This window comes from Cavia porcellus, unplaced genomic scaffold, assembly GCF_034190915.1.
Source record: "Cavia porcellus strain 051 isolate PalLab524CR breed Dunkin Hartley unplaced genomic scaffold, mCavPor4.1 scaffold_6, whole genome shotgun sequence".
In the NCBI taxonomy this organism is placed as follows: Eukaryota; Metazoa; Chordata; class Mammalia; order Rodentia; family Caviidae; genus Cavia; species Cavia porcellus.
The window spans coordinates 88,333,404-88,345,274 of NW_026947489.1; the positions used below are offsets into that span (position 1 = coordinate 88,333,404).

General features: G+C 41.4%; 1 protein-coding gene across 1 annotated transcript in view; it reads left to right on the top strand.

Annotated features, from left to right (window-relative positions):
* Positions 1-11,871, top strand: part of Ca10 (carbonic anhydrase 10) — a 483,004-nt gene that overhangs the window by 275,666 nt on the left and 195,467 nt on the right. The gene's annotated exons all lie outside the window — the stretch shown is intronic.

Consider the following 11,871-nt stretch of genomic DNA (forward strand, 5'->3'; position numbering starts at 1 on the left):
CAATTTAACAACATTCCAGGAGAAGCAGGAACCAAGGCACACTGGAGCCAAGTGTTTTAATAACTTCCTGTGCTGGCAGTTATAAAGATGTAATTGTTGCTGCAGGTTCAAAGAATTAGAATACAGCAAGGTGGAAGGAGCTCTTAAAGCTAGCGTTCAGAGCGCGGGCTTTGTCCTTGTAAATAACTTTTATGCGCCCCTTTTGGAGCGTGTGTAACGAAACGACTAACATTTTCAGCTGGAACCGGAGCCATTATGCAGCAGCCGAGTGTCTCGTAGTTTGAAATCTGTTCAGGAAAACATTGGAATCTGGCGGAATGGGTATGCTACGGGGACTCCTTGTCTCTCCGCATGAGCATATTTTCCATCCTCCCCTTGGGAGCAACCTGCACAAAGCAAAACGAACTCACAGCTCCAGGAAAACTGCGCACGTGCCTCCCCATCCAAGCTCTCTTCTGTCTGCTTTTAATGCCCGCAGCTCTTCCTTCTCCCTCTCTAAAGTGGAACATATGGTTTCCTTTTATTTTTAATCTTCTTCAAAGAAAAGTACGAGTTGAGGTTTCCAGGTGCCCACCTGCAATCCAGGAACTCCCGTGATTTACATTTCTGATGGAGGTTCCCAGGGAGGTGTGTGGTGAATCAGTTCTTGCTCTCTCTCTCTCTCTCTCTCTCTCTCTCTCTCTCTCTCTCTCTCTCTCTCTGCTTGTCAATTTCCACAATAAGGTAGTTAGGCTTGCAGATTGCTATTACGAATATGCAGATGAAGACAATAGGAAGTGATGCAGCCCTCTTCCCCCTGAGTTTCAGAGGGGATCCCCCACAGATGGAGTGATTGGTGCTCGAAAGAAAACCCTGGAGTTTCCCATCTGGTCTTAACCAGGGTTGTGCTAAAACCTATAGTGTCTAAGGGGAGACACATCACAGAATCAGAAAGGTCATTGTGCTGCCTGCTCCTGGGTGTAAGACAAGAAATCATAAAATTATGAAAACAGGAGATTCAGCCTGCATCATCTGCTGTCTCTTATATCACTCAGATCATAAAGGCAGACTGTTCTGTTCAGATCAGCCTTTTCATAGGAAGGCCACGGAACAAAGAGAGAATGTTGCTCCTTTCACAGACTATATAGTAATCTGTTAGAATTTTTTTTAAAAACGAAGGATAAGTGTCCCTGCTATATCATGACAGGGAAACAGAGCCAGAATCATGACCAGCTCACCATGGTTCCCATAGCAGGGTGCTGGGGTTCCTAAGCATAAACCTGAAAATGCTGTACTAATCATGGTGCTCTTCATCCCTAGGACTTCCTGTTAAAATCTCAGGTCATATTCTTGACTGACAAATGGTGGAAGGTGTATCCCACTGAGGAGAGCAGAGCACCCTTGATTCCGGTAGCCTGTTCCTCAGTCCTTGCTGTATGGTGAGACGAAGATTATATCCCCTCCCAGAAGCTCAGCATCCCCAAATGGAAAATGAGGGTGACACTATGTATTGGAGAAACTTGTGGGGAGGAATGGAGTGGATCACAACAGTATAATGCAGATGCCCCACAAATGATACTTAATAATATTGCCATGTATGTTCTGTGAAGAAAAAGCAATCCATCTGATTCACTCAGAGGGAGATGTTCTATTATTTTTACATTTTTAAATTTACTTGTATTTCTATGCAAGCAGTTTTGCATTTAAAATTTTTAACTAGAACTCAAGGAAAAATAAAACATCTTCGTTCTTCTTTTTTAAATTTTTGAACACTAGCTTATTTTTATTTTGTATGTACAATGTGGTATAACTGTGCCTTAAAACAAGATAATCTTAAAGTATTACAGGCAAATGAATGCCACTTGAGAACATAATGCCAAGTAAATAAGCCAGACACACAGGTTAAATATCACATGGCTTCCCTTACAAATATATATATCAGTAGACATATTCTCAAAACAGCAGATAAATAGGGAGAAATTCAAATAATTCCCCAAATTGTTTATTCTACTGTTTCAAAAACATTTTCATACATACGTTAATTTGTTTCAATTTATACCAGCAGTTTCTCTTAGCTCACTGAAAAGAAACTTTGGTGTGATTAAATCTGTTTATTTCTTCTTTAAGAGTGTTTTTTATCCATGTCTTATACTGTTGGGTAACATTTTTAAGATTGTGGTATTCAGTACATTAACTATGGTTACTCTTATTCTCTTACTATGAAATTTTATTGTTTCATTTTTAAAAAGAGGCCAATGTTTTAAATCCTTGATTTACCCAACTGCCACAGCATGTCCTCTACAAAGCCAGTGCATTGCTGTGCACTACATATAAGATCAAATCAGTCTCCCTGTCTCTGCCTCTCTGCACGACACACATGCAAGATACACTTGAAGCCTGTAGTCCAGCCCCTACACGTGCTTGGCTATTGTCCTGAGTCACAGACTGCCTACCCAACCCAGTCATCTAGCAGGCCACTTCCTCCTGATCCCATACTGGGTCTGTAAGTAGCAGTTCAACTCCATCTATCCCTGGCCCTAGGGCCTTTCTCCCATAAGCCTCCACTTCAAGCTCCTGCCATCTGACCTCTCACTATCATTGCAGGCAGCCTTTTAATAAAGGATCTTGCAGCTTTGTCTGTACCCTGTGAGAGACTTCGAACCCACCAGAGATGTGACTTGCAGTCCACAGGCCTCTGTGTTCCTCCCAGCAGTGAACCAACTCAGACGATGTTGATTTGAGCTGAAGTTTAGTGTTGGTGCCGCCAAGCACTGCTCTAAATTTCCTAGTTGTTTGTGTGTGATTTGTGTGTCTTGTCATTATTTTCATGCTCCTTGGCGGCCACTTACTTTACAACTGCCTGTCTTTTTATATCAAGCATTTCTAGCCTCCTTGTGGTGTCATGTAAAGCATTCAGGGATTCGGGGAGTTGCTGTTGTACTGTTTTACTGAATTGTTACCCTTACCTATTTTTCTCTGAATGACCCTTTAAATAGCCCAAATTAGCATTAGGAAACAAACTATGAGTTTAGAATGCAAAGTGTCTGCCAGTGATACTGCCTAGAGTACAAGAAAGAAAATATCTGATATGCTATGGTTAGCTCTGCTTTAGTAAAATGTTTCTAAAAAGTAGGTTGATTGTTCTGCAGGTAGAAAGGTCTGTAGAGCAAAAGACCAGGGCAAAAGGGCAAAAGACAGGTTGGAACTGCCACAGTGCAGGAGGATTCAGTCAGGTACAAAACTGACCTTCTTCCCACCTCTCCTCTGCTTGGGTTTTGCTGTCACCCCAAAACCAAATGGGTAGCAGAAAGGGCCAAATGAAAACAAACACTTTGGAGAGACCTTGGGCCAGGTATTCAGCTCTGTGAGCTTCCATTTTCTCATCTATGAAATAGAGATGAAAATAGCAGGAGGCAGTTTGAGGGTGAAGTGAGATGAGCTGTGAAAAGCACTTGGAACCCTGACACAACACACACCAAGTACCCAAGAGATGTGAGGGACTGCATTACACCCTGGTTTGCTGTATTCCCCATGTGCATCATCTGAATGGCTTCCAGCCTCTTCTATCAGGTCATAAGTCTTGTGCACAGAGGCCTCTGCCATGCCCTGTGTCATATACCTTCTTCTGAAGGAATGAGATGGGAGCCACAGACTCAAGGACTCCCAACAGTCAGGGAAGATGCCCTTAGAACAGGACTCCTCAACCATCTCCTCTGTTCATCTAGCTTCTCCAGGATAAGGTGGCCCATGCCACCAGCTCCTGAAAACTGTACCTGCCAGTACTAACAAACCCAAGAGCTTGACTGCCTACTACCCATTTAAAACTGCAGGAAAATGCATTCCACCCTTCACCAGTGGAACATTTTCCAGCAAGAATTTCACTATTGCTGTGCAAGGCCTGGCCCTAAATTGGCATCTCCTCCATGACCAGAGTTAGCACCCAGCAAGAGTGACCATGCCATCACCTCTGCTGTGTAAACTCACCTCAGGTTCTCATTCTGGACCACAGGTTGACCAGAGTCACTCCCTTAGAAAAGATAATGAAAGAAGATTATTAAACAAGCCAATGAGTGTCATTCCCTCCAAATCCTGGTAGAGGAAGGCCCAAGGTCCAATGCATGGGGCATCTGAGTATGTCTAAGGACAGATGCAGAGACTGAGTTTGCAAACGTGTTTGTACAGTATCAGGTCACCAAAGCCAGGGAAGCCAGAAATGAACGCCAAGTGTGTACTGACATAGAGAACCTTGAACTAAGAGTAGAAAGGAATTCAAGGTAGAATAAAAGCTCCAAGAGGTGATGCAGGCTAAATCCATACTTAGAGGTTTGATATTTTATTAGGCTTCCAGTATTTAAAGAGCTCAGTGTATGGGTGCTGCAGGTAGTCAGATCTCTCCACAGTCCACAGTGAGACCACTGATCAATCCGAGGAAGGAGGCCAAGCTCCAGGAAGCATTTACCTGGCATGCCCAACCCACCTTTATGCAAAACAACCCACAACATCCTGACTTCTAACTTTCTTAGGTTCCCTCAGTAATTCATCATTCCAGTCCCTACCTAGCAGTTTCTATGAGTTTCATTTTACTGTTAAATATCACCACCAAGACCTTTTTAAAATTCTCTTTTTTATTAAGCAAGTAAGGTGTTAGCATTCAGCTTAGCATCTGGCAGTAAAGCAGACTCAAGCTCAAGGACACAGGATAAAGCCCCCCTATTTCTAAACAGATTGCCTTTTCATTTTAAATAGAACAGGTTAGGCAGATTAGGATTCCTGAATTAAATGTTTGTAAAACTATTATTCTGTTAAGAATTACAGGAATGGGGAATAACTAAATTATGTAAGTAGTGTAATGGACAAGTAGCAAATTTAAAAGGCACTAATAAGTAAATAAGTAAGTTTGACTGAGCACCTATTTTGTAACATTGTGCTAAGGGAATCAGCTGCCTTACATCAAAAAACCTTCACAAAATCTCTGTAAGATGAGGGTAGAGCCACATGCAGTGGAACTGAGGCTTCGAACACATTGCCTTTGTATTTCTTATACTTCATTTTATGGCCCAAAGAAGAGCAGCAGATTAAAACAAAATCCTTTCAATTAGGAGCATTTTTTGTGTGTGAGTTTCTGGCAGTCAACTAGATAGAAAGATTTTCTTTAATTTCTCTTAAAATAAGAGGATTTGATCAAAATGATCGAGATCTAACTATTCAGACAGAAACTCTAAATCTTCTGGGACAGAGAATGGGTAGAACTCTTGAAAATATTGGTGTAGGGAAAACCCCAATCACACAGGAAATACCACAGAAAATTAACAACTGAGATCTCATCTTATTAAAAAGCTTTTGTACAGCAAAAGAAATCACCAACAGGATGAAGAGACAACCCACAGTTTGGGAAAAAATTTTGTCAGCTGTTCCTCGGATGAAGGACTAATATCTAGAATATATAAAGAACTCAAAAAAATCAAATTTAAAGACCCAATACAAAAATGAGCGTCTGAAATGAATACATACTTTTCAGATGATGAAGTCCAAATGGAAAATAAATATGTGAATTTCAAGAAATGCTAATTGAAACAATGCTGAGTTTCCATCTCACTCCAGAAAAAAATAGCTATTATCAAGAAATCAATTCATACCAAATGCTGGCAGGGCTGGAGGATGAAGGAAATCATCTCCACTGATGATGGCAGTATAGACTGGTGCAATCACTGGCATAGTAAGGAGACTCCTCCAAAAAGTAAAATCAAAGATTCCAGTCAACCCAGCTATTCCCTTTCTTGGTATCTTTCCAAAAGAATTAAAAGCATTATACTGCAGCAATATATACATCTGCTTATAGTGGCAGAGTTTGTAATGGTAAAGTCTTCAAAACAACCCAAATGTCCATCACCTATTAAATGGATAAAGAATATGTGGGCTTTTTACACAACAGAGGACCACTCAGCCATAAAGAAGGATAAGCCTGAGACACTTCTATCTAAATGGACACACCTAGAGACCATACTCTTAAGTGAAATAAATTGGACACATGTGTTCAAATATCACATAATTTCTCAAGTGTGAAAAACTGTAAATAAGGACCAATAATGCATAATACATGTTGGGAAATGGGAATCAAATTTTTAAACAAGAAAGGGAACAAGAGAAGAGAATAGGAAAGCAGGGATAAGAAAAAATAGAATAGGAGAAAATAGAAATGAAGCATTTGTAAATAAAAAAGGGAAGAGTGGTTGGAGGGCAGGGAGGGAAATAAAAACAGAAAAAATAAAATAAGACCTTTTCTTTTAAAAAAAAGTCTAAGAACATAAGAGGATTTCCAGTGATGAACTAGTGCATGCAAAAACTAGTAGACATAAAAATAAGGTAAATTCAAAAAATTAAAAAATTAATATGTTTAAATTTGGGGAAATTGAGGTAGAAAAAATGCAGAAAATAATTTGGAGAAGTAGAAAATGTTGTTAAGAATTTCCCATTGCAAGCTGGGGATTTAGCTCAGCACACGGTTGTGAGTTCAATCCCCAGTGCCAATCAAAAAAAAGAAAAAGAATTTCCCATTTCGCCTAATGACAAGGAAATTTCATGATAACATTTGCATCATTGTATTATATATTTTGAATTTTCAAATTGAAATACAACATTCAAATAACAAAGTCCAGAAATCATGAGCTCACCTTTGTGCATCCAATAAAAAATTGGAGCAAATCAAAAACAAACAAACAAAAAAAGAGCATTTGAGATGGGAATAAGGGGGTGTGGTGGTAGTGAAATCTGAGGTCCAGCAAACCCTGGAGCTTTTCATTAAACCAAAATGAGAAGTAGTTGACCCAAATTTCCCAAGCTTTGAAGCAGTAGTGATCAATCCATGAGTCGTAGTCAAAGAAACCAAAGGGTTTTACTTTTCAGACAGCTGATTTAGACTATGTCAGCAAACATCTATCCATGACCCAATACTTGTCCAGCACTGAGCAAAGGGCGGCATGTGGCTAAATAGACAAAATCCTTGACTTCTAGAATCTTCCAGTCTCTTCTGGAAAACTGCCCTTAAAACAGGTCGTTTTATCACAGGATTCCAAAAACAGTCGGATGATATTATAAAATAATAATATCAAAATATTTCTCCAGCAGTTTTACACACCTGTGGGTGTTTCCCATCTGCTAATTCATTCTATCCTCAAAATGACCCAAGAGGTACACACTGCTTTCAGTCCCATTTACAGGTGAGGAAATAGAGGCAAAGTGGCACAGCCTGAGAGTGGTAGAGCTGAGATCTAAACTCAGCTTCTTCCAGCATCGTTTGTGGCTTCTTTTTCCTGTATGCCACCTCTCCCATCCCAGAGCAGGGTTGCTGTGTTGTGCAGTTCCATGGTCACCATTTGTTGCTAGTGATTGCAGGAAACATGGTCTGTGATGCTGCATCTAGCCTAGAGCACAGGAAGATGGGCATCAATGCACGATTCTCATTTAGAGAGCTCAGCGACATCTCTAATGTCACACAGCTAATAAGAGGCAGTGCTGAGGCTGAGGGCTGGATCCAGGTATGCTGCCTGTACACTCCAGGAAGGGAGCTTATTATGGGCTATTCTTGTGGAGGAGCTAGGGCAGGCACTAAGATGCAACCTGCTTCCTTATCTCTGTGATTCTCCAAAACTTCTCCATAACCCTTTCGCTCAAGGCTGACAGTCCTCACTGCACCCCTATGAACTTCTCTTCTATGCGGAGGAGCTGCCCCATCCCTCTCATGATTGCTAAGACACCAGGGGAAGAACATCAGACACAAAGACAGCTGAACCAGGATTTTCCATCTTTACTCACTTGCTGAGCAAGTTTATTAGGAGCACACTGTGCCAGGAGCTGTACTAAATGCTGAAGGTACAGTGGTTTACAAACTCTTTGCTCTCAAGAGACTTCTATCCCAGGGCAGAAATTCTGCCTTGTGTCCTTCCATGTGTAACCCAGCCTCTCTGGATGTCAATTCTCCCACCCGTGAAATGGGAATAGTAGTGACTGCCTCAGAGTTACCGCAGGGCCAAAGTGAAATAATGAATACATACTTAGTGAGACTTTAACCATTACAAATGATTGAGAGATTTTAGCTTGTATTTTACCTACCTGCTGCCCAATAAAAATGAATGCATCCATGTCTGCTCTTGCTACTTACATCCCTTGAAAACATAAGCTCTGTGGTTGATGCTGCATAAGTTGGATGGATTATTCCAAGTCCATTTGACCAGCATGGGTTAAAGCAATGACCTGGTTCTCCATGTTCCTCTGCTTTATATACATTATGACTCTGTATATGGAACCATAAAACTCAGGACAGATTTATACATACACTGCACTGCATAGTTTCATAAAAATGTTTTGCCCGGCACCTGTAATACACTGATATATGTGAGCAGTTTTCCAAAGTTTATTTCTCATAGATCTCTCTTAAATTGCATAGGAAGTGACATTTTATGGCTTAACTTTTGTTTTCATGACACAGCGTCAATTTGCATCTCTGCCATAGCCTTCAGGACTCCCCTGCCCTTCCATGTGTGTTCTTCCAGTTCTTGATGCATTTCTTCATCAAGCCATAGCTAAAGACCCAAGTCTGGCATCCTTTCCTGGAGAAACCAATCCATCTGTGACTGCCTCATGGAAATGGGCCTGAATTATTCAAACCCCATACCCGGTTTGCTTATAGGACATTGATGCAAAGTGGTCCCATTCTTTGTGTGGTCAGAGCCCTTGGCACAGCAGCAGCTGTGAAATCTCACTACCTCTTTTCCCAAATGGTTTTCTTTGCCTGAGGTTGGCTCAGGCTCTCTGACACGCAATTCCATCAAAACAAAATGAGAAGGGAAAAGAACACATATCCACCAAGTATCTTGTATAAGTTACCCCTTTTATAATGTACTTGGCAGAGCCACAGTTTTGCTAAGCACCTGCACTTTCAGTGGTATTTCAACCTAATAAAGAAAATAGCTGTAGAAGGATTAAGTAAATACACCAAGATCACACAGCTAATGAGTGATGGAGCCACTGACCCAAGTCCACCAACAGCCAAGTCTCACAAAAGGAATTTCAAGTGGGCAGAGGGCACTTTGTCGTCTCCTTGTTACTGGAGGAGTTCATTCATTTGAGCAAACATTTATGCACTGAATGCGTGGTGTATGCTGGGTGATATGCTGGGTGCTGTGTTTGAAGTAGTCACAGCAATTTTGCAATTGGGATTTCTGGGAATTAGGACTGAAGGGATTTCTCACTACCACCTCCTGTGGGGCACTGTAAATGAGCGTTTTGTAAGGAAACTTGAAAATGGAGAAGGGAGTATTCTCTTTTGTTCTTAGTGGTCACTAATGCATAGTGGGGTGTCTGGCATACACAGAGGAATTCCAGAGCAAATCAATAAATGGAGGCACTTACTACCCCCCTAAAGAGTATTTTGCACAGCATTTGTCTGCATATCTGCTATCTCCACAGGGCAGCCCTCTATGTTGGCATCTGGGTGACCTTGGTGCCCAGCACCACCCTTGGCATAGATCAGAAGCTTGCTGAATGATTAGAGGAGTAAAATAGTAGCATCACATCAATCAGGGTGCAATTCAGAATAATCTAGTATTGGAAGTTTAACCAGAGAAAGAGACCAGAGGGACCGACCTTAAGGGTGACATTTCAGGGGACACCAAAAAACTTGGTAATTCTGATAAAGATCATTTCAATCAAATAAGATAGGATCCCACAGAGCTGAGATTCATGCAAGGCAAAGAATTGCTTATCCACATGAAGAACCAGGTCCTGTGTTTGTTTAAAACTGTGATTTTTTCCTACCGTTCTTCACATTCATTTTTATTCTTTAAGTATTACATGAAAACATGATTTCCCTTGGTCAGTGAGATGTCAACACCCCATAAATTTTGTACCCATGGTCCATGCCTAGGTTGTTTACCTTAATCCTGACTCATAAATGCTGTAGCAAAGACTGAAATTATTTAATGTTAGATAGATGAAAGTATTTTGTGCAAGAAAATTCATGGAGAGTCCACAAAAACCTCTCATCAGGAAGATGTGGTTATGGCCTGTTTTTTTTTTTTTTTTTTTTTTTTGGTTTTTTTTTTTTGTTTTTTTTTTTTTTTTGTCTTTTTCCTTTTTTATCGGTACCGGGGATCGAACTCACGACTGCCTGCTTTCAAGGCAGGTGCTTATGCCGCTGAGCTAAACCCCCAGCCCCTAGTTATGGCCTGTTTTATAGACAGGGCAGCTGAGACGGGGGAAGCACAGCTGCTCCCCTGGAGTGTCCCAAATGAATCACAGATAGAGTTTCTTAGCCCCCAGCAGATGCTGCCAACAACCAGGGGCTCCAGGGTTCCCCGGGCAGCTCCCTCAAGCCAGGAGCAGCCTGGCACATTTACCCTGGGGTGCTACACAAACACACTCTTCTGTCAAATCCCAAGATTCCAGCCATTATAAGAAGCAGCATGATTTTAGGTGGCATGCCCCTGCTGTCACCAAGATGACAGCAATTGTAAGGTGCTAACAATTGTAAGACACATCCCAACTTCAGAGACTGTAGTGAAATAAATGTACTTTGAGATGTGCTGAGATACAGTATCAGGATATCCAAGAGGCCATGATATCTGAAAAAGGGTTGGAGAGGTTCTACTCAATTCATTCACTGCAATGACAGGTGTAAAAGACTCTGACATTATGCACATCTCTAAATATATAGAAGTCCATTCAGCACCCCTGCCCATCAAAAGCTGCTGTGATTCCTGAAGTAAGGCAGATTTCAAACTAGCAGAAACCCAGAGGGTGCTTAGGTAGGAGCATTTGCCTTCTGGAGAGATTTCCCCGAGAGAGGGAAGATTGCGGTATTCATTGTCTGATTATATTTTTCATAAATGGGCAAAGAATTTTATCTTCTCACAAAGTTATTTAGAGCCACCAGTTAAGACAGAGGGCTGATGCAGCTTGACTGATGTGCGACTCAGAATCTCTTTCTTCACAGCCTTTGCTTAAAGTGCATCGATGGTGAGCTGCAGAGAATCACTAGCTGGTATTCAGACTCACAAGGAATGGCCCAGTCCCAGACAAACAGTCCATATTGCTCCACATCCGATCGCTCTGCCTGCCCAGGCACCAGTGAGCTCATCTAACTAACTGCATTACAAAATATTGCATGAAATTTTACTTAGGCTTTAAACACTCACAGTGATGCATTGATCCAGGTGAGCCACGGACTTCCTAACCTTTCTAGGGCATGATCACAAAACAGTGGAATTATTCTGCCCATCACTTAGTTTTTTAAAAACATGTCTACCAAGTGCAGGCACAAATTTATGGTGCAACAGAATGTACACCAACATTAGACTTCTGCAATTTGCTTCCCAAGGCTTGTGATTCTGACTTGGGCCGCTTGATCAAAATTTAAAACTGGCTACAGCAAAGACTAAACTGAACTGTTTACTGTTGTTCAGGACAGAACTTAACGTGGGGGAAGAGTGTGGAACCAGACTGCCTAGGCTGGAACCCAGCTCTGCCTCAGTTGCCTTACTTGTCAAACGGGGATAATAATGGTACCTGAAAATGGAAGGAACTGGACATCGTCTATTAAAGTAAAATAAGCCAGACTCAGAAAGACACATATCCTGGTTTCTCTTGTGTGTGGAATTGGGGGTTAGAGAATAAAAGATACATTTAAATAGGAGGGAGACTATTAGAGAAGAGGAAGGGAATTGGGGTGGGGTGGAGAGAAGGAAAGTGTGGCAAGGGGAGAAAGGGTAGAAATAGCCAAAGTATGTTTCATGCATTTACAAGTGTGCCAAGAAACCTGCCCCCTGTATAGTAAATATACATTAACAAAACATTAAGGGTGAGGGGTGAATTCAATGAGCTAATATTTGCAAATTG